The 24815-nt window shown below is 37.3% G+C and overlaps 1 pseudogene across 1 annotated transcript; it reads left to right on the forward strand.

Moving 5' to 3' along the window:
• Positions 1-6993: 6993 nt before the first annotated feature.
• LOC147503324 (uncharacterized) lies at positions 6994-17463 on the forward strand (annotated as a pseudogene). Its single transcript, XR_015220935.1, has 4 exons — positions 6994-7423; positions 7695-8097; positions 8840-8971; positions 17226-17463. The product of XR_015220935.1 is annotated as an uncharacterized LOC147503324 (transcript).
• The last annotated feature ends 7352 nt before the right edge of the window (positions 17464-24815 follow it).

Below are 24815 nucleotides of genomic sequence, written 5' to 3' on the forward strand. Positions count from 1 at the left end.
CGGTCAAGTTTTAACATATTTAAGTTTTATTTTTATATATTGATTGATTGAGTTATGTTTTTTTTTTTTTTCCGTGTGTAATGCGATCGTCCCAGTGTCCGCGAATTGGTGAGGATTTTAATGATAATTTGATTTATGGATTTTAATGATAATTCAATTAATGAACATATAATAGTTTCTTAACTGATTTGGGACTAAACCATGGTGCTACAATCATTTCTCATGAGCTAGGAGACTTTCTGATACACCTCCTTGGGATATTAAATATGCTCATACACATAATTATTGCAATCTATCTTGATATCTGTCTTCTTTCACCTAACTTGGAAGTATTGTTGTAATATAAACTATACTTGCTATGACTTCAACATTGCAAGAAAAGTGTTTTTTGATAATGTAATAGTACAAATAGCTTGTGGATTATGAGATTTTGATCTCACTTGGCCTATCTTTTGCAGTTCATTGGGAATTTTCAAGAAACATTGATCAAATCTGGGAGTTTGTCACCGAGAAGTGTTGTTGCAGCCGAGAATGTCGTAAGGGAGTCTAGAGCGATCTACGCTTAAAGGAGCTGAATCTGCTGAACTTGTAGCAGTTATCAAAATGTTATTGCTTGTAAAACTAGTAGAGCGTAAGCTGTAATAGATTTTGCATGTAATGACACTTTTAGCATTTTTGGTAGTCCTCGGTTTTGAATATGTTAAAAACCAAGATGTAGAGATTCTGAACTGAAATTAGATATATCTTGTACCTTAGTCGTAGCTCTTGAGAATTTTCCTCTTATTAAAATTAGCTCATCTTATCCATGCCCGAATTTGAATAAGCAAGTCCAATCCAGTCCCAAACTAACAACCGTTAGATATATAGACATTTGGTTTTGCCTCTAATGCCTACTTGTAATATGACGAAGAAGTAATCAGTAAACTACCAAACTTCATTTTTCAATTGTAAATGACTAGACCTTCAATCATTAACAAGGGCTAAAATTTCCGAATCATCACAGTAAACCTGTCAACTACTAAAACAACAACTATATATTTGTATCCATATATTTCATTATTGTCCACAACCCAATCAACCTAAGAAGAACTAATTTCTGACAAGTCTACAACCCAATCAACTTTAAGTTTATAAATAGTCGAGAAAAGCTAGTCTCATTTCTGACAAGTCTGAACTACGAAATATAAACCAAATTTCACTATCCTATTTCTCTCTAATGTAAAATCAAGTTCACTGGCTTCACAATGCAATGTAGCAACTACACAAACTATCATAAAACTAACAGAAACAAGATCTTTAGAGTGAAAACGTGAAAAAATAGTACTTTGTTAGACGCGTGCGACACCGAACTTGTCCAAAAATGTTTTCACGTTACCAAACAAAGATGCTTCAAGAATAACCACCTTTAAGGTCATTGACACATCATAGGGGATGCTTCAAGAACCACCTTTAATAGTTTCAAGGGTGGCTCCCTCGACCATAAAACAAGGTTGCCTCTTGGTCTTGATCTTCTCTCTGCGGGATTTTGCCTCGGCTTTTGCTTAACTAGCTGCTTCCCCCCTGCTGATTGCCAAACGAAAATCTTCAAAGCTGTCGGAATGTATTTGCTTCTAGAAATTGTCGAAACACTTTAACAAAGCCGTCGAATGTATCTTCAAATCTTCAAAGTGGTCAATTCCCTTTAACAAAGTTCACTATATACTCTTCTTGCCTCAATCTCTCCTCGGCAAGCCACCATACTTAGAATGTATCTGCTGCAGTGTTGAACTTCTACAAGAAATAAAGAATTCAATGTTCAAAGCAAGCATCATTTTAGGACAAGTTAAATGCAAAATAAATTCTATCTAACACTGATTAATCATAGAGGACCAAGAGCGGGGTTCGGTATGAGTTCCAAGTTCACGCTTTTTCCCAATTCTACTTTTTTCTGTTTTGAGTTTCTTTTACCTCCTAAAATCTCGAGGATATGAACTTCTCTCAGTATTTGCAAAAGGACCAAAATATCAACAATATTCAGTTCTTGTAAGCATTGAGTTCACTAAAACAAAGATTCAGATAATTATAAAGGCAATTGCAAACTATTTCCCTACCTTATTTAGTAGTAGAATCTCATGTTTATCACACCGAACCAAGACAACACCACCAAATCCACAAAGTTAAGGACTAAAACCCGGGGAGACAACGATAACCTAGATCACTAAAACCAGATCAACCAAATTCATTCCAACTCAATGAACATATATCTCATGAAACCTTTTTTTTTTTCTTTTTGCTCTTGAAAAACCACTTTAAGAAAGCCGCCCACAATCAAGAAAACCAACAAAGCTTAGCATATCTACCGGATGGAGAACCAACCTTTTTAATTGCCATAACAACATCCATATTATAAACAACTTCCCCAAACACAACATCTTTCCTAACCAGCCAAAGTCTCTTACTAATACAGATAAAAAAAACTGAGATACATTAGTTGCAATAACAGAGTTGGCCATAGAAAAATTCTAGGGAAGTATGTTACTTAATGTAATTCATCGAAAACTTTGCACCATTCACCACAAAGAAACTAATTTGTAGGTAGTCAAGGAAGCTAACAGATTTTTTTAAAAAAATCTTCATTGAATTAAGCTAGAAGTACAAACAACATTTGAAGATTATCTAGGGCAAGTAAATGAAAACAACAAACCCAAAAGCAGAATCACAAAATGAACAGAAGCCCACCTTTGTTGAGTTTGTATGAATTTGGAGAATTCAAAACCCTCGTGATCGTGATCGTGATCGTGAGTTTGTTGTTTTCTGGTGGGAAATTTTAAAATTTCGTATTTTGTGAGAACTGAAATTTCGTATTTTATGGGTTCAATTCGAAATTTTGTTTTTAATCTTGATCCGATCGGCTATGATCCAACGACTTGATTTTTCTTTGTTTAGATCTTTGTTTTGAAATCACTTGTTCTACCTAGCTTTGCCAGATATATATATATATATATATATATATATATATATATATATATATATATATATATATATATATATATTTGCCCGTATATATATATATATATATATTTTGAGAAACTCGTATTGTCTTGGTTAACAATCTTTTGAAAAATGCATCAAAGCTTTGAGGTTAGACGGGTTTGTACTGTTGTTTCTTGTGTAGAAGCGGTATATGGATTCTAAATCTTATTTTGTACTTGTACTACTAACTCGTGTGGGTAATTTATAGTGTCCTCAATGTACAAAGAAGTGTGGAGTGAAAGATATTATTAAATGGTACGTATCACAAATAAGCTTGTTATAAAAAAAGTATATGCTCATTATAAGCTTGTTTTGTTTAATTGTTTCATTGTTTCAATTACTAAAACAAATTATTTTCCTTACTCATCAAGTCAATTTTGACTCGGCCAATTAGTTGATGATTTAGTTGGGGCAATATATTTAAGGGTTTTTACTTAACCCCCCACGGATGTACCCCCTTTGATAACCCCCATTTTGGAAATCATTACTGATTGGCCCCCATTTCGTTTGTTTTGTGAGTATCGTCAGTTGATATTTTTCATATTAGCCATTTTACCCCTATTATAAAGCAGGAATATTTTGGGTTAATTTTGAGAGAGAGAAAAAACCCACAATACAAACTTTAATTTTGAGAGGTAGCCTCAAATTGTAAAATTTCAACAACACCATCACCCGGAGCTTCACCATCTCCAACAACACCACCATCACCACCAGCCCCATCTCCCAATGCAACCTCCTCACCACCAGCTACAACACCACCCTCCGCCTCTCCACCGCCACCTACGGTAGCACCACCGCCCACACCTCCTGCCACCTCCCCACCACCTCTTACAATGCCTGCGGCTCTTTCTTCCACCGACACCGACACCGACCACGACCATGCCTTCGCAATCTCTACATACTGCCACCTCCTAGAAATACAAGCAGTCCACCATCACCTCCCACGCCGGTTTCTGGAAGACCACCACCCTCGCCGTCATCGCCATTGTCGGGGCTATCACCACCATCCCCGTCTTCGAATGGGATATCGATTGGAACGGTGGTTGGGATTGTTATTGGTGGAGTAGTAGTGTTTGTTGTATTGAGTTTGTTGTTTGTTTGTTGTAAGAAGAAGAGAAGAAGAGATAATGGACCATTGGATTATTATGGTGGTGCTCCTCCTCCTGGACCTAAATGTTGATTTTTTTTTAGATAGTTTGGGTCTTGATTGCTTTTGATTTTACGTCCTTTGATATGTTAAGTTAATAGTGAATTCACAAACTTTAACATAAATTTGTGTTTCAAGCTTCATTAACTTCTGATTTTTTTCCTAATTTTTTGATTTTTTGAGAAGGTTGGTTAATGGTCAAAGACGTATGTTAAAAATGGGGGGTTTTAACAAATTTTAAATAGGGGTAAAATGGCCAATATGAAAAATATCAACTAACGATACTCACAAAAAAAGACGTATTTAATGGGGGCAATCGATTTGATTTCCAAAATAGGGGGTTATCACAAAATGGGGGTACATCCGTGGGGGGTTAAGTAAAAACCCCTATATAACAGTTGCCTTGGTCCTGGGCAATCTATTTAATGTTTGTTTGGATGATTAATACCCAAATATACCAGTTCCATGGGGACCAAGACTTGAAATCTGCTTTGGTTAATGATGAATTGGAGAGAGATAGAAACGAGATATTAATGGGTCATCACCTGATCCTTATGGATACGGTATTCGCCATAGTCTTAAGATCTTTTTGCTGGAGTTCACGTATAGGTTTGAGAATGGGCGAGGGCAAGATTTTCAGAGGAGAGTCTTCCGTCATTTGAGAAGGTTGTGCATGTCTTCTCTGTCCATAAGAACTAAGAAGCACATATTTGTGCATGGTAAGTCCTTTCCTGATTCTTGTTTCTTACTTGGTTGTACCACCAAGAATAATATCCATACTAGAGATATCCTTTTTGGGAGGAGAAAACTGATTGCGAGCTTTAGGCCTTTGTGTATGTCGTCGAATGGGGAGTATGCCAGTCACTCTCATTCAATCTCCATTTTCTTGGCATATTTGGTGTCATTTTGCTCTCTGTTTGAGGTTTATTTGGAAGTCCTTGGATTGGTGAAGGAGTTATAGTTTCTTGCTTGGTTCCAGTGAATACTTTCCTTAGAGGGGCACTGGTTTATGAAGCATTGCCATTTTTGGCCATGTTGTGTCGAGAAGACAATTAGAGCTCTCATTGCATTTTGAGGGAAGGGCAATGTCATATGAGAAGACTATTAGAGCTCTGTCAGGTCATTTTGAGGGAAGAGCAATGTCATATGAGAAAACGATTAGAGCTCTGTCATTGCATTTTGAGGGAACGGCTAAGTCATATGAGAAGACGATTAGAGCTCTGTCATTGCATTTTGAGGGAACGGCTAAGTCATATGAGAAGACAATTAGAGAGTTGTCAATGCATTTTGAGGGTAGATATGTTGTGTCCACGCCGTACTTATGCAACACAGGTTGAGAGAGATATCTGTATTTACTATTTTTTTTTCCCAGTTGGATATCTTTGATATATAGCTTGAAGTATTGTACCTTCTGGGCGTATTTTGTTGTTTGTGTGGTATGTCTTGTTGATGTCTTACTTTTGTGTTTCGTGTGTCTGTTTTGTACTATACGATATCTCATCCTCATTGATATATAGAGTAGCTATTACTCCTTTAATCAAACTGGAAAATATAAAAATTGAGTAAAAAGGACTTACAGTAACGTTTTCTTCCCATTGGTTTACTCTTGCATCATTTTTCAGACTAGAGATGAGGAGAGTACTCTAGATTGAGGGAAGTAAGAAATCCAAATTATGGACCTAAAATGCATCCAAAGTAGCCCCAACTCTCATGAAGTCATGACTGTCTTGATCACGGTAAATAATAAAAGAATAGTTAGAAGATGACTATTTGCCTTCTCTGTCGGCAGTTTACTTAACAGAAGAATTACGAAACCATTAATAACTCTCAGATCGTGTACATTTTGATCTTGCAACATATCTTTTCTCACATAATAAGTATGATAATTATTTTTAATGCTCTATCTTTGTGGGTGTGTGTACGCGTCTAGCCCTTTATCAATACCTTTCTTTGTCAATTGTCACATTTTTTCTTATTATATGTTAGTTTGTAACTGACATATAATTGCTATTAAGTTATCCATTCCTGGAGAATTTGATCATTAAAAATTAAAGTCTCTAGATATCAGTGCTTCGACTAGAAAACTTAGTGCTAGAAAATCGTTTATTTGCTGGAAGGAATCACAAATGTGTGATTAAGATATGTACTCCATATCTTAGATCAGTCGCGTTTATAGGTGACATGTACAAAGATTATTCTCTGGGCGATCTTTCTTCTCTAATTACTCTTGAAGTTAGATTGAAGGTCCTTCAGAAAGAGGGCTGCTAAAGTTTTGATCAAAATTCTTAAAGGGGTCTCTAATACATGGCAAACTCTATCGTTGTCCCATTATCAGGCATGCCTTCTCTTCTCCTTCGGTTTTTTCTTATTACAAATACTATACTATAGCATTGAGAGGATAATTCTTCAAGGGAAGTAGTTGTTTTTGAATTTAGGTTTGTTTTAATGTTAAAGTTGCAACTGCAGTCCAAATCACCTGAACTAATTTAAATCATGAACCCATATAAGTTGCGGGTGATTCCTAATCACGTTTCTTGTTATTATTGAACCTTTTCCATAACTTGGCTTTCTTGAATATTCACTACCAAAAAATCTAGTTTACCCGACAAACACCATAAAAAATATCCGACGGTTTTTGTCTATTGAAAGTTTCCTACGTATTTTGTCCATCGGGTATTTTCTGGCCATCTCTCGGGTTAACTCCAATGGTATTTCACGTGTTTTAGATATGGCCGATGGTCCTATGAGAGTTACTAACCGTCGGATATTTCAACGGTTCTTAGTTACTGGTTATTTCCGACAGACATTATAATTTCCCAACATTTGTTTGAATATTCTGCAATGGTTACAAGTTGTCGGTTAATTTTCTACAAGTTTTGGCCATCGGCTTATCTCTCACAATTATCAGGCGGCAAATAAATTTCTCTCCCCCCTTTAAATTTGTTTGGAAAAATAAAATAACAAAGAAATAAAACCTAAAATCTATTTCCCCTCTCTCACTCACGGCTTTGTTGTCGCCCGCTTCATCCCTCTCTCATAGCCACTCCAAGAAGGTAACATACACTCACTCTCACTCCCACAAATCTCAAATCTCCTCACTCCCACACTCACTCTCTCAGTCATCACTCTCACACTCAACCAAAGACTAAACCTCTTGGTTTTTTTGGTTGTTAAAATCAAATTATGATTTCATATTTACTAATCTTTTCTTTCGGTGATTTTTTAGGTTGTTTTCTAACACTTCATGAGGTTGAACCCATCAAGGTAAATAATTGGGGTTATCTAATTATTTTCTAATAAATTTTGATTATTTATGAACTGGGGTTTAGTTAAATTTTGAATTTTTCCTTTTGCATTTGGTTTTTTTTTTGTAAATTTTGTCAATAAGCTTCCACTGACTGCTTATAGAAACTAGTAATGTGAGATTGTATAGTGTAGGACTGTAGTACTTTTGTTTCAAGCAGTTGGAAATGCAGTGGCAATTTGCGTTCGCTAAGAAGTTGTTAAATAACTAGATGAACTGCTTCTTCTGTAGGTAACAAGTTCTATCAATGGAAGACCAATCTCGCAGGCATGATATTCTTGATGGAAGTACTGGTTCTGTGATTGGTTTGAAAGAAAATGGTTTTGTTCTTAAGCCGGTGCCAGATAATGCATCAGGTGAAAGTGTGCCATATGTTTCCATTGATTGGCCTAATCCTGGTGATGTATGGGGATGCAGAGTAGGAAGGAGAAAAAACACTTCTGGTTTCATGGCAGATAGGTATCTTTATCCTCCACAATCAGATTCAAGTCTCTCACCGGGAGGAAACAGCTTTTTTTTTTTTTGACTTGTCAATTAAAGAGTTTGTTAAAAAAGAGTTCCCAAATCCTGATAATGATGCCTTCTTTGCTTCTTTTAGTTGGAAGGTGCCTTCCAAATATCACTGGGGGAAAAGGCCTGCTTTAAGCTTATGCTTCTCATGCTTTTATCGTAACATATTCAAATCATACCAACTATGTGTCTAGTGTTTGGCATGTATGATATCAAATATTTATCCTGTCCCTGGGTAGACGTTTTGGTTCAGGCTCAACTTAGAACCATGTTTAAGTGAGTACACCCCATGAGCAGACAATTGAACCTATGATTGTCCTTGGTGCCACTGCTTCCAAGTTTCAACTAGTCATTCTAATTTTTATGTAAGTGTGGGTGACTGGGTGTTCCTTTTTTTACCTGTTTTGGTTTTTACCAGTTTTAAGGCCATATTATGCATGAGATCGATTAGCTTGATTTAATTTGTATAATCGTTGAGTAGTTCATGCCTAACCATCCAAGTCTTCGCCCGGTTTACTCTAGTATTGTTAACTTTAGTAGTTGATTGATTCTTAAAGCTTTTCTTACTTGTAAACTATTTTCACATTATCTTTAACTGCTTGCGTTTTAAACTTTTAATATAAGTATTTGATTTGGATTTAACCATTGGTATCATTTCTATATATCGAGTATGCATATTTATATAAAGAAGTTGTGCTTGAGCTTTCTAGGTCTGAATAAGATATTGGTATGACTTGTAAGGCTCGGAATAGAATGTGAAACCCTGATCTAGAAGCAAGAAATGACTATTTACTAGCCATGCATTGCGAGATCAACTGCAGCGAATCTGGTTTATGTCGTGATTGTTGTTGTATTCTTTGTTCTAGGAGTATTGATTGGGCTTAAGGAGGTTATAGTTTTATAAGGTGCTCAAAAAATGTTGGCGAGAACTATATTTCTGGGCATGTAGCTCACATTGACTGTGCTCTTCGTTCATACATGGCTGGGACAGTAGGAAGGTTCATACAAGCGATGGATGGTTATGTGTCGAGGAGTGTGTTGAGAGGGAATAATGGCGTAAAGGTTTTATAGTATGGGGTTGTTGTGCCTTATAGTAGGAAAAGGAAGAGAGAAAAGGATGATTCTTTATTGTTGTTGGATGAGAAAAGGAGATTTATTTTGCCTGGTGAGTTGTGTTTTTGTTTAATGTTTTGATATTGTTTTATATATTTTGGGTTTAATTGTGGGAATTGGATTTGAAACAGATGGGGAAGATGGAATTAGGTTGTCTTTGCCGATCAAGTCTGCTCACAAGGTATTCATCTTACTGCCTTAATTACATTAGCTTATGTCTATCATACACACTGTTCCACTTCTTATAACCATTGCATTTAACACTGTACATTGTTTCTTTTCCTTACGGTCACGAAATTCATAAAGCCCAGATTTTATTTCGTGATTAATATTATAAAATTGTGAAAAAGTTTGGATTTTTTTTATGTTTGATCGACAGTCTGCATGGATTCAAAACATTCTGATGGGTTTGGGAGTAGGCCTGTGCGAACTAGCGGCAGGCTTCGGAGATGACCATCTGTTTATGGTTGACAATAGATGTATCTTACACCGAGAACCATTATGTGCAACAAGAAGGCTAAGATCAAGCGCAGAACTGCTGCTTCTCAGATTGCTAAAATGTTGCGGCCTGGGAATCAGGTATTTAGGACCCCCCCACTTCTAATAATGTATGTACAGCTCCTCCAATCTCTAATGTTATGCTCATTTTATTACATGCTCATTTGTTTTCAGTATTTTGGTCAACGAGTCGGTGGATCATTATAGGTTATATATGTGCAATATATCAATATTTTGTCTTAAACATCAAATGTTGAATAGGTTTTCACTTCTTATAACAATTGGCCAACCCGCTTAACGGGGTTGTATCACTGTCTGTGGAGGAGTGTCACTAGGTTGATGCAAACGCATAATTTGGGTGAAACTAGTATTTGTTTTGGGTTAGACATGAAGAAATGAAGTCTAATGAGATAAATAGTGTAACTCTACTCATAAGATAGTACCATTTGAAACAAAAAATGACCATTTTTGAAGACTTGGGTTAGTACCTGAAGATGGAGCGCACTAGTGGAGTTGGTGTTTCTCTTGTCAGTACACTGGAGAAGGTATTCAAGCTTCAAATTCACTTAGTTTCTCCGACTGATAGGTGCCACATTACTTGACCAACTTCCTTTGTCTTTTTTTACAATTTGTTTTTCTTGATAAATAAAGAAAGGCTGCATGATTCAGTTTCTACTTTTCCTTTTGGGTAACCTAAGCCTCTTTCTGATCTGGTAAGTGGTATTACACTATTGCAATTCAACCAATTTAACTTAATAATTTTAGTGAATTCTTTATAACATCAATTTCAATTGTGCAACATGGGTTGGTCATGGGTACTTACATCAACATGGTACACAAGTACTCTTGAAGAATGCACATAGCTTACTTTTTTTTTGCTTAAGGTGTGCACATAGCTTACACTTGTAGTGACAAACTTATCTTGAAATGTGCCCCGATAGTAAAGTATCCTTGCTACATGGATTAAATAAATAGTTTTTTGCTTTTTGAAAACTTGGTTGTAAATGAATATTGGTTGTTAGCCGGTTTAAGTAACTAACTTTTCACTCTTTTTTGTCATTGCCTTTTGAGGCGCATTGAATAGTGAGGTTACATTTGGTCAAAGGGTTGGGTATTACATATGAGCATGGTGCTTAGTCACTGAATATTTACTAATGAGTAATGAGGACTCTTTAGGTTCAATGTACATAGAGTAGGCCAATGTAGAAGAAGCTGAACTGAAAGCATGGTGGAATCTTAGTATTCTAGATTGAGTAATTAACTTTTCACTCCTTAGCAGACTAGTTTTTTAGTCATATTTGCTGGTTACTTCATCAAATAATTTACACTTTATGTTGATATGTTATCGATATAAGATGTGTTTTTACTTTTTAGTCGGAAATTCTAGTTAATTGATTGTATGGAATCACTGATGTTCATATTGGGAACCCAGTCTCACACCTGAGTCCATCTCCCCTTGTGGACTATTCATCTTCTCACGCACAGTACTAGAGATATTTTGTCATGTAGCCGTGTTTTAATATCAGGTTTATCAAGGCTGACAATCAAGAGCAACGGCAACTCGTTCTAGGTCATTCTTACACCATCAGTAGTAATACCTAATTTGGAATTTGTTTTCGTAGGTAAGTGATAAGAGCCCAAAACTGTAGTTTTAACCCCTTAACAATCGTACTTTTAGACCAATTATGTGAATAATAAGTAAGAGTTAATACTAATTACGTGTTTTTATGCATTTCAGGCTTCAAAGTCCATTATGTGCAGAAATGTGCCACTTTAGCATGATAAAGGAGCAAAGGTCGGTTGCTAAGGAGTTTTGTGATTAAAGGCCAATTTTCAAGAGGACAAAGCCTCTGTAAAGCCCGGTCAAAAGATGAAAAGTCAAAGTCCACGCGGGCAGAAACAGTGCACAAAGTCAGCAGAACTTCCGAAGACCATATCATTGGACTCAGACCTCGGAATTGGGCCTACCTTACGTCAAAATGACCAGCTCGGAAAGAGCTTTCCAATGGTCTAAGCCTTGACCCAATTAGAGGAGTAGGAGTGGACAAAAACTTTGTCAAAGCCAACTCTAGCTGAAGAGGCCTTTTTGGACTGAAGAATTGGGTTTTGGGCTTGATTCTCTGGCCCAAAACATGGCTCCAAGCCTGTGCACGATTTTGGATCTGAAACATATAAAAACAAAGAAAAGCTTAGTTCTTAAGTTATCTAGTTATATTTAGAAAACTAGTTCCTTGTAATGGTAGCTAGGGTTAGATTAGAATAGCTTCTAGATCTAGTTTTAATTGTTTTTAATTAAGTTTAGTTTCATTTCATTCCTTGTTTTAGATTAAACCTTTAAAATATTGTTTTTCATTTGATTAGATTAATAAAATAGTTTATTATTATTCAATTCGTTTTCTGTCATTACATTTATAGATCTAGTTTAAATTCTTGTTGATATCATTTCTTAATTATTAATTAGATTTTAATTATTGTTTAATTTAGATTAGTAAATTTCAATTCTTTATAGTATGTTTAGTTTTAATTTAATCGGAAATGATTGCGTAATGATTCTCGGCTAAACCTCCATTAGAGGGGGTTGAGAAGCTTTGATGAAGCTTGATTTGTGTTAGCGTAGGATAGTCGTAATTTCTATTCCACTTTAGAAACGATTAGTTCACCATGAGAATGGGTTTAATCGTTCACATGCTAGTTATGAATTGGTAGAAATGTCATGTGTAATTAGGGATTAGGAAGAACCAATTGTTCTCAGTGCTTGATTCAATTCGGATTACGACGATTCGTCGTTAGTAAGTTAAGTTGAGTTAAGGTGGAATCAATCCCCCCTAATTCCTTATCATAGAATCGACGTAGTATTTCCATAGAAATTCGTTATCTAGCACCGTGTAAGCATGACTTGAGAGGTAAATTCTAAACCTCCTCGAAGCCCAAGTAAGAGGATACCTTGTGTGTTCAAGCATGCTTACGTGATTGTTTGAAATTTAATTTCTATATTATAATTTATATTCACACATAAGGTTGAACCCGAGCCACATAACAGCCATTGGGAAGTCATTCCCCAATGTAGGTAAATTGGACGTTGCTTGATTCTTGAAGCCCTATACTAAAAAAATTGAATTAAAATCAATCAACTAGAGCCCAAAGTAGTCACGCTCCTCCAGAAAAGGACAAAAATATAGCCACAAGGATTTAGAGTAATCAGTTACCAGATTTCGGTAGGCCAACTACCTTCCTCATCACTCCCCTTCCCCAGATTCATCATGAGTAAGATTCATGGTAGCACACCACTTGGTGAAGTAACTTCCTACTCTTCTGAGACGTGTAGTAGAGTCATCCTAGTCTCGCGCCCAATTGTTCCCTTGGACAGGGCATAATAAGTTATAGACCAAATAAAATTTTCAAAAGTCCAAAAAAATGAATTTCTATTGTTTGTGCATCATCCTTGATTGAGCATTCATATCTTATCAATATACATTGCAACCGTCATGGAATTACAATGCAAACCCAGAACCTTGTTCTTTTTGTGGTAGTCCTTATCACTGGTTATCCCATTGTCTATCATATACCGAATTCAAGTTTACTATGGGAAATTCTTACACGAACCCCAATTTTCAAACTTTCCTAGTACACTATACACTCAAGAGTTTTCTAATCATGTCGACGATTCATGGAGTTCTACCACAAATAGTCAACCACCATTCATATATCCACCCGGTCAGTCAGAGTACGATTTCACCCAAAACTCATTACCATTCACATCACCATCCATATCAAATTCATATTCCACTCCACCATCCATCACAGATCAACTCTACACGGAAATGGTCAAGCAAACAATACTAACTCAGCAAATAGCAATTACCTTGTGTTTTCTCCAATCCGATTCACAAAAGGCTACATCTGAGACTAATATTCTTCCCACCAGTCCATAACCCATCCAACAAGAGAAACAAGGTGTTACTATAACAAAGTGAATTGCTAAAGCCCATCCTGATACTCATGACCAATCAAATCCCAATCGACCTCCACCTGACTATAATGAGAATTCCAAATCTTATGATGTTGACTATATGCCAGAAATCACAGTTTCTCTCACATGCCTTAATGCATCATCACCCATAAATGAGAAAACTTCAGCAGAAGAAACTCAAGAACATGTGTTGGACTTGACACATTTGGAAAATGGCATTGAGGAAATTTATGAAGATCTAGGCAGAGAGGACAAATAAGATGATGAAGTGCTTGGAAAAGAGGGAATAAAATATATGGTGGAAAGTGGATTTCAATTTTGTTTGGTTGTTAAAGATTTATCGATGGAACAAATTTGTGACATCCTTACTATTGTAGATATAAACCACAATCTTATGGAAACGGCAACACTAGATGAAGAATTCTCTGAGTCCTCGAGATCATGTGAAGAACCACCACCCAACCATCACCATCCCAAATCAACACCTCTTGAAATCCAACCTCCATTCATCAAAAATTCACTAAATTCTGAGGACTGCACCACGAAACCATTTCAAAGAAACCTCAAATTTGCACTTAAGCCAATTGCCTTTGAGATAATTCATAATTTTCTAAACCTTCCCAGTAAAGAGACTTTGCCCAATATACAAACGCAAGAGTCCATCATTTTAGTAGTGGAGAAACTTGGTATGTCCTATTCCACATCAATTGAGCTTTATGAAGGACATCTACTACCAACCTCTCACTCTTTTGGACAATTCAACTATGACGGGTTATTATATAAATTCCATGATGGGTTACATAAGCTTTTTCTTATCATTCTCCATTTGACTCTCCACATTCATAAGACTGTTTAGATTATTAGTTTATAGCGAGCATAAAACTTACTCACGTAGGAGAGCACATCGACGAAGCCATGTAAGCTGAACAAATGATGTGAACAAAGCTAGAGCACTAAAAACTCTTTCTTAATCATCCTATCTACGAGGATTAATTCCTTTTTTCCGATGTATTCTTTTCCCATTCCATTTCATATTTTGTTTTAAGGGAATACATCAATAAGGTAACCAAACCTCTCCACTTGGAGGGTGTGCTTGTAAATGCCGGAGCCTTGAGTCCACAATATATCTTGCGATTCCATGTTAGCACTTTTACTCGCCGTTTGAGTAGTGTACCCCTATGGAGCAAGTATACAAATTTTCTTTTCTTTATTTTACACTTCTTTTTAGAATAGCTTTTCTATTCATGTCATTTATAATTCCTGTATTTATTTTCATTTACCTATTTTCTGTTTTTATGTTTTTTGTTTTTACATAAGCATTTTCCTTTCAGTCTTCACCTTTGACGCTGAGTAGTCTTTCCTCTACAAGGAAGAGATGTGAAACAAAGTAGAGGGCGATGGGGATTAAATGAAGGTGTCTTATGGTTGTCTCTCATGGTTGTTTAGCATGTCTCGTCTTCCATAGGCATGCCATACCGTCGGATGGTTGGCATCTGGAGCCCTTGATTTTGAAAACTTTTTCCTTCTATGAGTGAATTCTAATTGTTTCGAGCTTCGTCTTTCTCTCTGGTTGGAATACCTACAAAGTAGGGCTAACTAGAGATTAGGAGAGGAGAGACTAGATATCTAGTAATAGAGCTAGTCCTCTTCACTAGATTTGATTTCTTGCAAAACAAAGAAGTGCACAATTTAGGGAAAGCCAAACCCCATGCAGGTTCTCAATTAGAATCACTTAATTTCAAGCACATTCTATTGGGAGGATCACTTTCGTCATAATGATTTTTCGTAGTAGTTCTATAGTTTATATTTTCCTCATAGTAATTTAGGAACATAAAAACCAAAAAGCCAAAAACAAAATTTTCTTTCTTTCTTTAATAAAATTATTGTTTTCACCGCGCTTATAATGATAGATTCTCGATACATCAATAGTTCAGTAATTTTTCAAAAAGAAAACGGGCAATGGATTTTACACAAACCAAACCCTAGAACAATGCAATTTAGGGGTGGTTTGAGATAAGTTTTGCTTACTGAGGGTCGCCTATGTCACCAAGCTATTCGCCCAGGTCAGGACATTCTATGTCTTGCATAGTAAATCTCCCAACTCACGTAGCTTAAGCTCTGTCTATCTAGATTGGGTTAGCCATCGAACTGACATGAAAGTTGCCTAAGATTATCTGTTATGGTTTGTTTTCAAATAGTAGCGTCTAGAATCACAGCTTTTGAGTACGAGTTTCTTAAAACATCTCTCCATAGTTTTCAAAACTAGAGGATATAAAAATGAAAATTATACGTCCCGAAGTAATCAAAATGATACCGGATTCACGTAATTTTATCTTCTTGTAAAAATCTCTATATGGTTAGAGATATAGTTTTCTTGAGAAAACCAACAATTCAAAAAAAAAGAAAAAAAAAGACGAGGCGTCTCCAAATGAGAATTAATCAAATACAGTAACCCAAAGTGATACTATTCTCCATTTAATTCTATCTTTTGCCTCCACCTCTCTATTTTGTCTCAAGAATCTAACGTTAAAAGACTCAAACTTGTACAAATTTTCAAAAATTTCCATTCTTAAAAACCTTTCCCCGTCTGTTTAAATCTTTTCCCCTTCTTAATCTCTCTCTTTTCAAAAAACTTTCAAAAATGTCTTATGTAGCAAACAAAAACCCTCTACTTAGCAAGACTAGATGGATAAGTTTTAATAATCATGTGCAAGCACTTCCTAGAGAACTGTAGCTGAAGATATGGACACATATACCGAAAATCATTCCTAGTTTAGGTAAGAGTTCATACGCAAGTAAGGGACGAGCTATGAGAGAAAGTTGGTGCTTGAACTGTCAAACATCAACTTGCCTCGATCTTCAACCTCATAATGAAAATTCAGTTTTTAAGGTTTTCATGTGCCAGCCACCTGCTCATCGAGCATAGTTGAAAAGAGTAATCCAATCATCTGGTTGGAATTGACTAAAGTTTTCAAAAATTTCCAAGTCTTGGGGAAATGACTTAAAATGACCCACCTTTTTAAATTTCAGTCAAACTTATTCATAACCCAGAAAAATTAATTAAAATTTTCCTTCTGTTATTTGTACATATTTACCTATAGTTTTTTTTCATTTCTTTCCCTACTGTTACGTTACATTTTTTATGCTGATCGTTTTGGTACCTCACGGGTCAAGATCGGACGAGTAACGAAGCGTGGATCGGCTCTTAAAGTTGGCAAGGCACTAAGGACAAGATCGGAATTTCCTGATTTCATTTGGGCTTGGGTCAAAATTTTCATTTCACTTAAAAAGCACGTGCCATCAAATCCACTTAAGCCCACGCGATTGCCCACATTCATCTTCTTCCTCTAAAAAATCCCCAACCCTAACCGCCCACACCAACTCGCAACCGCCCATTCACCCATACACACCACCACCCAAGTTTTTACAGCTTGTTCCATTTTCAACCCTCATTCCAACTCAAAATCACAATTTTATCAATCCCAACTCTAAATGGCTCGGGTTCTTAAAATCGTGCCAGAGCAAAATTATCAAAACATCTTCAATTCCGATCTATTTGAAGTGGACTTTAAGGCTGAGATTAGAAGAAGAGGATGAGAACCCTTGGTTTTGTTGGAAGGTGTGGTTTATTCTCCATCTCTTACTCTTTCATTTTATAAATGTATGCTTAGAGGGGAGGATGACCGTATCACGGTTATCAAGGATGCTTGCTCGTTTGAGCTCACCAAGGAGGTGGTGAGTGAAGTTCTGGAGATTCCTCTGAAGGCTTATGTTAAGACGGAACAGTCCCAGGACAACAAGACCATCGATGTGATGATGGTAGAAACATTTCTCGAGGGGGTGAAAAACCCCAAGTCTCACTGCGCGTTTCAGAGTTCGATGCGAAAGAATCAGTTTGCAGTATCTTAGTGGACAGCCTATAACCTGCTAGGCTTAGCCAAGCCTTCTGATATCGGTAAGGCGATGCTACATATTCGATAGACTCTTCAAGAGAAGAACAACAGCTTCTACATCATCACCTTCGTTTGGGAGCAACTCTATAAATCCAAGAAGTCCACCGCTCCTTTACCAGTGATAGTCATGAAGCTGTAGATTGTGGTGTAGTCTTCAAAACATTAGAAGTGAGGTTCATCCTAAATTGTTTGGAGTTTGAATGTGGGAGTTGAAGAAGAAGGAAGGTAGACTCTTAACATAGTTTTAAGCTAATGAAGAACTTGAAAACATAACTTGTTTAAGATGGAAATTACATGAAAACATTGAAATAAAACATTGAAATGAAGATTGAAACAAAGAACAACAAGATAAGATTGATTGATTGATTGAAATAAGCAAAAACAACAAGATTAAAGAGAAGAAAATAAAGAACAATAAAGTAAAATACTTTAATTGAAAAACAAGACGAAATCCTACAAACCAAATGGTTTGGACCCTAAAACAATGGATGCCTTCTCTTTCCCTAACTTTTTTATTATATACCCCTATTTTTGCTTTTTACTGATTTTCCCTCCTCTATTACTTTTGTGACACCTCACACTTTACTTTTGCTTTTGCTTTTTCTTTTACTTTTTGATTTCTTCTTGACCAAGGTAGGTTTTTTAGAATGCCATATTTTTAGATAAGGGCCTCCATCTCTGGTCTTCTGAGTTAAGGGCTTTAACTTTTGACTTTGACCTTTGATTTTGACTTTTTCAACACTTTTTCATAGCAACTTCTGGTTTTCATAATAAGCGTGATTAAGGCTCCTTTAGGTGCTAAGACACAGCTTTTATGATAAGTGGCCTAAAATTCTCCGTAACCTGAAAAAGACAATAAAAGCTATGAGTTGTCTTTTCATTAAATGTAAGACGGACTGTAATGCAGCAATATAAGGGTAATAAAATGAACATTTAGATCACCAAATGAGTGATTTATTATAAGTTATACTAATCTCGTTTCGCGGGGTGCGATTGCATTGACCATATGCAACAAGGCCTTAAACCACTAGGAATTCCCTAGTGGACGAGCTTTAAGCCTCATGAGAGTTTTCTAATGAAAGTACTCACAAACTTATTCTATTTAGTACAAAGAGTCTTGTTTCCTTATTTATTCTTAGAAGTTCATACATCTCATCAGCGGAGAATATGGACAAGCTCTTTTGAACATACAATAACATATGTACAGTAATTTAATCATCTAAAGATAAATGTGCAAAACATGAGCAATAAAATGCAAAAGCAGAGCTATTTTCAAGACTTTTGGAGAGCATCCTTAAGGTGGGTTCTCACAGGGGTGTGTTGCAATCACAACTCTTTGATAGATTCACTCAAGGATCATTCTCTAACGTGCAGTGGGCACATATATTCTTCGCATACTCAAATGACGTCCAAAGAAACTGGGGTCGATTGATCACACTTGCCACTTACTATCACATCATCTTATTCCTAATCGAGCTAGAGGTATTTTATTATGAGTTACGGGGTGTTTCGACCCCCACCTACATGGCAAACGTCCATTAGTAGGGGTCTCTATTTTATTCATTTAATCAACAGGGCTAAAACCCAATTCGCAATATCATAGATCAATGTACAGGCCCATTAACTCATGTGTCTAAGGCTGAGCCTTAGCCATATGGCCGGCTTGCCATTAATGTATATTGATTTATGTCCAGATTCATTTCTTATCAAAAAGATAATTATCAGTTGATAGTTATATTCTATCACAATTACTCAAGCAACAAGATTACTTGAGTTACAAGGATTCTCTACTCTACTTATATAAATACCACATTATTTTTCATAAGGAACTACGTTGAAACTTGATCCCTAGATAATAGATCTTAGGTACGTAGGCAGCCATTCTTTGGTTCACTTTCATCTCCCCCAACATCAAATTCCTCTGTTTCTTAGTGTGTTCTTTACCATTGCTCTCGTTGTGTTGAAGCAGTTTACTGCCGAAACATAATTGGCGCCGTCTGGGGGAATTTAGAATTCATTATCATGTGAAACAATCAAGATGGTAAGCATAAGAAGCAGACCAAATAGTCAACATATTCCTCCTGCTAATAGGAATTGCAACCCTCGAAATTCAAATCGGCCAATGCAAGAACCGTTGAACAATCAAGTTGCTCCTAGTGGTAAGATCAATTCTCAACATCCAACCGTAGCAGCGCCACCGCCCACCGCCACTCCTAATACGATTGAGCGTGAGTTACGACAAGTCAAAAATTTAAAATGGGAACTTGAGAAGGAAGATGGCAAAGAGACAAAGGCCGGTGGACGAGGCTGCAAATTCAACAACATCAGGCGACCACGAAGGGACGCAGGCCATTCTAGTGTATGGGACCGTCTTGAAAATCCACTTCATCGTCCTCAACAACGTGTTATTTCTCAAACATAATCAACCAGTGTACACTCTAAGAGTAATGACCCTATTACCCGTACTTATAGGGAGAATCGGATTGGCAGGGATAACTACTACCCTAGACATGTCCAATCTCAAATGGAAGATTTACCTCTGAGAAGCAATTTCAGGGAAGACCGCCATCCGAGATATGTCTGACATGACTGGGAAGGCAGGCATCCCAGACAAGAGCAACAAAACATGGAGAAGTCGTATAATTATACCGACCACCCGGCCAAGGGTGACTACTGACCTAGACAAGCTGGTTACAAGGATAGACAAAGACAATCACCGGTCGGAGTTGATCGTGCGTACCACCAAAGATCTCTAACTCCAATAAGAGATAATGGAAGGTATCATTTTCCACATGGGCACGACCGGGGGCGTCCAGTTGTTTGAGCCAATACTTTAACTCTAACAGAACAACAGTTGAAAGAGTTGATTGCAAAAGAACTTAACGATAGAGAGTCAAGGGATGTAAGAATGAAAAACTTGATACCAATGATGATGGCGTGCTTTGATAAGTTTTCGCTCAACATTCAGGAAGCTTACCACCATCCCGACTTCAAACAACCCGATTTTGAACTTTATGATGAGTCGGAAGGAGATCCTAGCTTGCATGTTTTATCGTTCAAAAATAAGTTGGTGTTATGGGGTGGAGATGATCCGCTCATGTGTAAGCTCTTTCCATCAATTCTAAAAGGAGAAGCATTACGCTGGTTTAGTGAGTTGCCTTCAAGATCAATTCATCAATTCTAGAAAATCAGTTTGTTAATCATTTTCACCACAATTGCAAGACGCCAAAGGATGTCAACTCACTTTTGAACATCAAGCAACAACGTGACGAAAAGTTACATACTTTTGTTACTAAGTTCCGAAAAGCGGCGACACCGCCGCCGCCGCTACATGCCGGCGAAACACCGCCGCCGCCGCTACCGCTGAAAAGTATAAGAAAAACTTCATCTCCAGATTAGGCCGACTGCCGGAAGGTAGGAAACGCCAAAGCCGACTCCGAAGATTTGCGGAAAATCGCCATCCTAGATAGGTCCGGAAGAAAGTATAAGAAAAACTTCATCCCGGATCGACCGACCGGCCGACCGATTTGGCGGAAAATTGCCATCTTAGACCCGACCTCCCGATTTGAAAAAAGGCATCACAAGAAAGTATAAGAAAAACCTTCATCCTTCGGACCGACGGCGAAGGATGGAAGGTGTCATCCATCCCGAACCGCAATGGAAGGTGGAAAGACCACAATCCCGCACAAACTATCGACCTAGATAGGTTGGTTAGACACAAAGAAAAAGACAATCTCGATCGGACTTGAAAGTGTGTACCTTTAAAATCTCTAACTCTTGTAAGAGGTAATGGCAGGTGTCATCTTCCACATAGGCTCGACCGGGGGCGTCTGTCTATTTAAATCTTCTGGGTGAAATGGATTTCACTCTTCAATACAATTTTTTCCGATCTGCTGGGAAAAATAATGGAAGCTTATATCGATGATATAGTCGTTAAATCGAAGGATACGGGTGATCATCTTTCCGATCTTTAACTTGTTTTTGATAGGCTTAACAAGTATAACATGAGACTCAATCCCGCCAAATGTTCTTTTGGGCCTCTCTTCTGAAAAATTTCTGGGATACCTCATGACTCGTAGAGGTATTGAGGCTAATCCTGATCAGATACGCGCCGTTATTGATATGCCATCACCCAAAAATAAGAAGGAAATTCAACGACTTACTGGTCGGCTTGCCGCTCTTCATAGATTTATTTCTAAATATTCTGATCGTTGTCATCCCTTCTTCCAGACTTTAAAGAGGGTGGCAACTTGGAACATTGATTGTGAGATGGCATTACAACAACTGAAGAAATACTTGGTCAGTCCTCATATATTGACAAGTCCTTCAACGGGTCAACCTAGTGGCATATACCTGGCATCTACAACTCAAGCTGTTAGTGCTGTTCTTTTCATTGATGATGGTAGACCCGTCTTTTTTTTATCAGAATCAAGTAGATTAGCCGAATGGGAAAGTTATCTTCATGCATATAGCATTGTCTTTGAAAGTCGTACTACTGAAAAAGGACATGCTCTGGCTTCTTTGGTAGCTGATTTTCCGATTGATGATTCTCCTATTGATGATTTTTTGCGCCAAGAAGAATCTATGGAAGACATTCTGCAGCCAATAACTGGGGGCGACAAAGACCAACTTGAAAACGCAATCCTAAACCCATTGACCTATGTATTGTTTACTCAGATGGCTCCCATAGTAAATCTGGGTCGGGAATTGGATGTGTTTTTGTTAAACCCGGTGGAGAAAAGATTGGGAAATCTGTGCGACTTGGCTTCACCGCTTCAAATAACGAAACCGAGTATGAGGATGCCATTTGTGCCTTGAGAACAGTTTTAACACTGGGGCCACGAAAGCTCCAGTTATACACGGATTCTCGCCTTATTGCAAATCAGTTTGGTGGGTCTTTTGAAGCAAGAGATAAGCGTATGGCGGCTTATCTTAGTTTGATACATAGTCTTACTCAACAATTTGATAACATCTATATCACTCAAAGACCTCGAAATGACTTACGTCATGTCGATTCATTGGCTTATCTCTCCGCTGCCGTTAGGAGCGAAGGGCTTGACACATCACTTTTGCAGTCATCTTTTCGTCAGTCTAAGTTTGAACGTTTTTACGCTCGCTTAGTTCATTATTATCATTACGAAAAAATCTGACGAAGTTACCACATTTAGCTTTGTCAGTCTAAGTTTGAACGCTTTTTACGCTCGCTTAGTTATTACTATCGCTACAACAAAATCTGACGAAGTTACTACGTTTAACTTCGCCAGTCTAAGTTTGAACGCTTTTATGCTCGCTTAGTTCTTACTATCACTATAACAAAATCTGACAAAGTTATCACTTTTAGCTTTGAATGCTTTTACGCTCGCTTAGTCCGTTACTATCACTACGACAATATCCGACTAAGTCATCGCGTTTCATTTTGTCAGTCAAAGTTCGAACGTTTTTACACTCGCTTAGTCTAATTTTGCTGAGTTAAGTTAGCATTGGGGGCATTTTTCTCTACATGGGGCGTCTCGTTCTATTTCATTTCAATTGCATAAATCTACAACATTGTCAGTTTTCCGCAGGTATGTTATCTGACACAACAACAATATTCAATAACAAACCCATTTTTATTTATTTTTCATCAAAAGAAGTTTTAGCTCTATGGTATTACATTCACACAATTACCTAATCAATTGTCTCTGTCAATTATCTTACGGTCGCTCGAATAAATCTTCGTTTTCTTCTTCGAAATCTGCATTAAACCCGGCTTAGCACTTTCGGTTAACTATCTTCCGCATTCATTATTTTTTCTAAGGCATTGCGCCGCTCTTTCTCAACGAAACTTTTCGTCAGCTTCATTATTTTTTCTAAGGCATTGGGCCGATATTTCTGAGAGACACTTTTCGTCGATTTTTCTGAGCAAAAATTTTCTCCGACTTCTTTATTTATTCTACGGCATTGCGGCGTGATCACCTTGAGCAAAACCTTTCTTCAGCTTCTTTATTTTTTCTAAGGTATTAAGATCTTTCCACTCGAAATTTTTCGTCAATATCTTTTGCTCGTAATTCCTCCGTTTCAACCTGCGACAAAAATACAAATCTTTTCGTCAGTTTTTCAGACTTAACCAAAATTTTACGATAACTGATAAAAAAAAAATACTAACATATCTGTTTCCGACACCGCTTTGTCATATTCTCCACACTTTTCTCCGTTTTCTTCGTCTTCTTCGACAAGCCAAATTTAAGTTTTATCGAAACTCAATAATTTAAGCTTAATATCCTAGCCGATCCAATTTGAAGCTGCTCGATCCTGAGCTAGATTATGTCGTGGCCTCGTGTATTCGTTATATCTGTCACCTTCTTTCCACCTCACCAAGTCTACGATCGTCAACGCATCTTCTTCTTCTCGATTATATTTCGCCCGTATAGTACGGTCGTTTCTACCTGCAAAAAAAAAAAAAAAAAAAAAAATCGGGTCAGATTGCTCAAAAACCAGATTTACTAACTCCACAAGGGTGAACGGGGTTAGATCAAGGCAACACAGGTACGGTGCCCTTCCCTTCCTAGCGTTGCACCGTATCGTGTGTGATTGAAACAAGTTTTTTGAGTGCTGGCGTCATCAGTATCGCCCTCACCATCTTCTCCAGCAGGTCTATGGGAATCCCATTCACATGGATCACTTGAAGAAGATGGACTACAGCTCAGATATGAGATTCCACTTTGAAAAGATGATGAGATAACATCGGACCACACAAGACCAAATCTGAAAGAAATCAAATTCAACAGAGTCAAACCGTCAAACATTAGCTCAGAGACCCTTTCCTCTTTGCTTAGTGCAAATTTTGAGTTCAATGAGGAAACATATTTTCACCTTTTTCTTTATGAAGGTCTGAATAAGATTCTGACGGGGCTGTGTAATGTATCCACCCTAAGCTTATGTGGTTTCTTTATAGAGATTATCTCCAGGGATCCAGATTTATTACCTCGTCTTCCTACCAAATGTGGTAGCCTCAAGCATTTGAAGGTTGAAATGTCCCCTACCAAGCACCATGTCAATATGATAATCTCTTTGCTAAGGAGTTATCCAAACCTGCAAACTCTAAACATATGTTTCAAGGAACATTCAACATCCACGACCACGGTCAATACGAGAAGATATCAGCCAGTATAACGATTAAATCTGCTCTAGATACAATGAAGCGCCTTAAAAAAGTTGAAATTGATGACTTTGGAGAATCTAAAGTAGGTAGTATTCCTGCGCCAATCAAACCATTGTAGATATTTGTGTTTGCCAATGTTGCATTGGCACTTAAGGCAGCCCCAGACA

Source organism: Coptis chinensis, chromosome 4 (assembly GCF_015680905.1).
Source record: "Coptis chinensis isolate HL-2020 chromosome 4, ASM1568090v1, whole genome shotgun sequence".
NCBI classification, from domain to species: Eukaryota; Viridiplantae; Streptophyta; class Magnoliopsida; order Ranunculales; family Ranunculaceae; genus Coptis; species Coptis chinensis.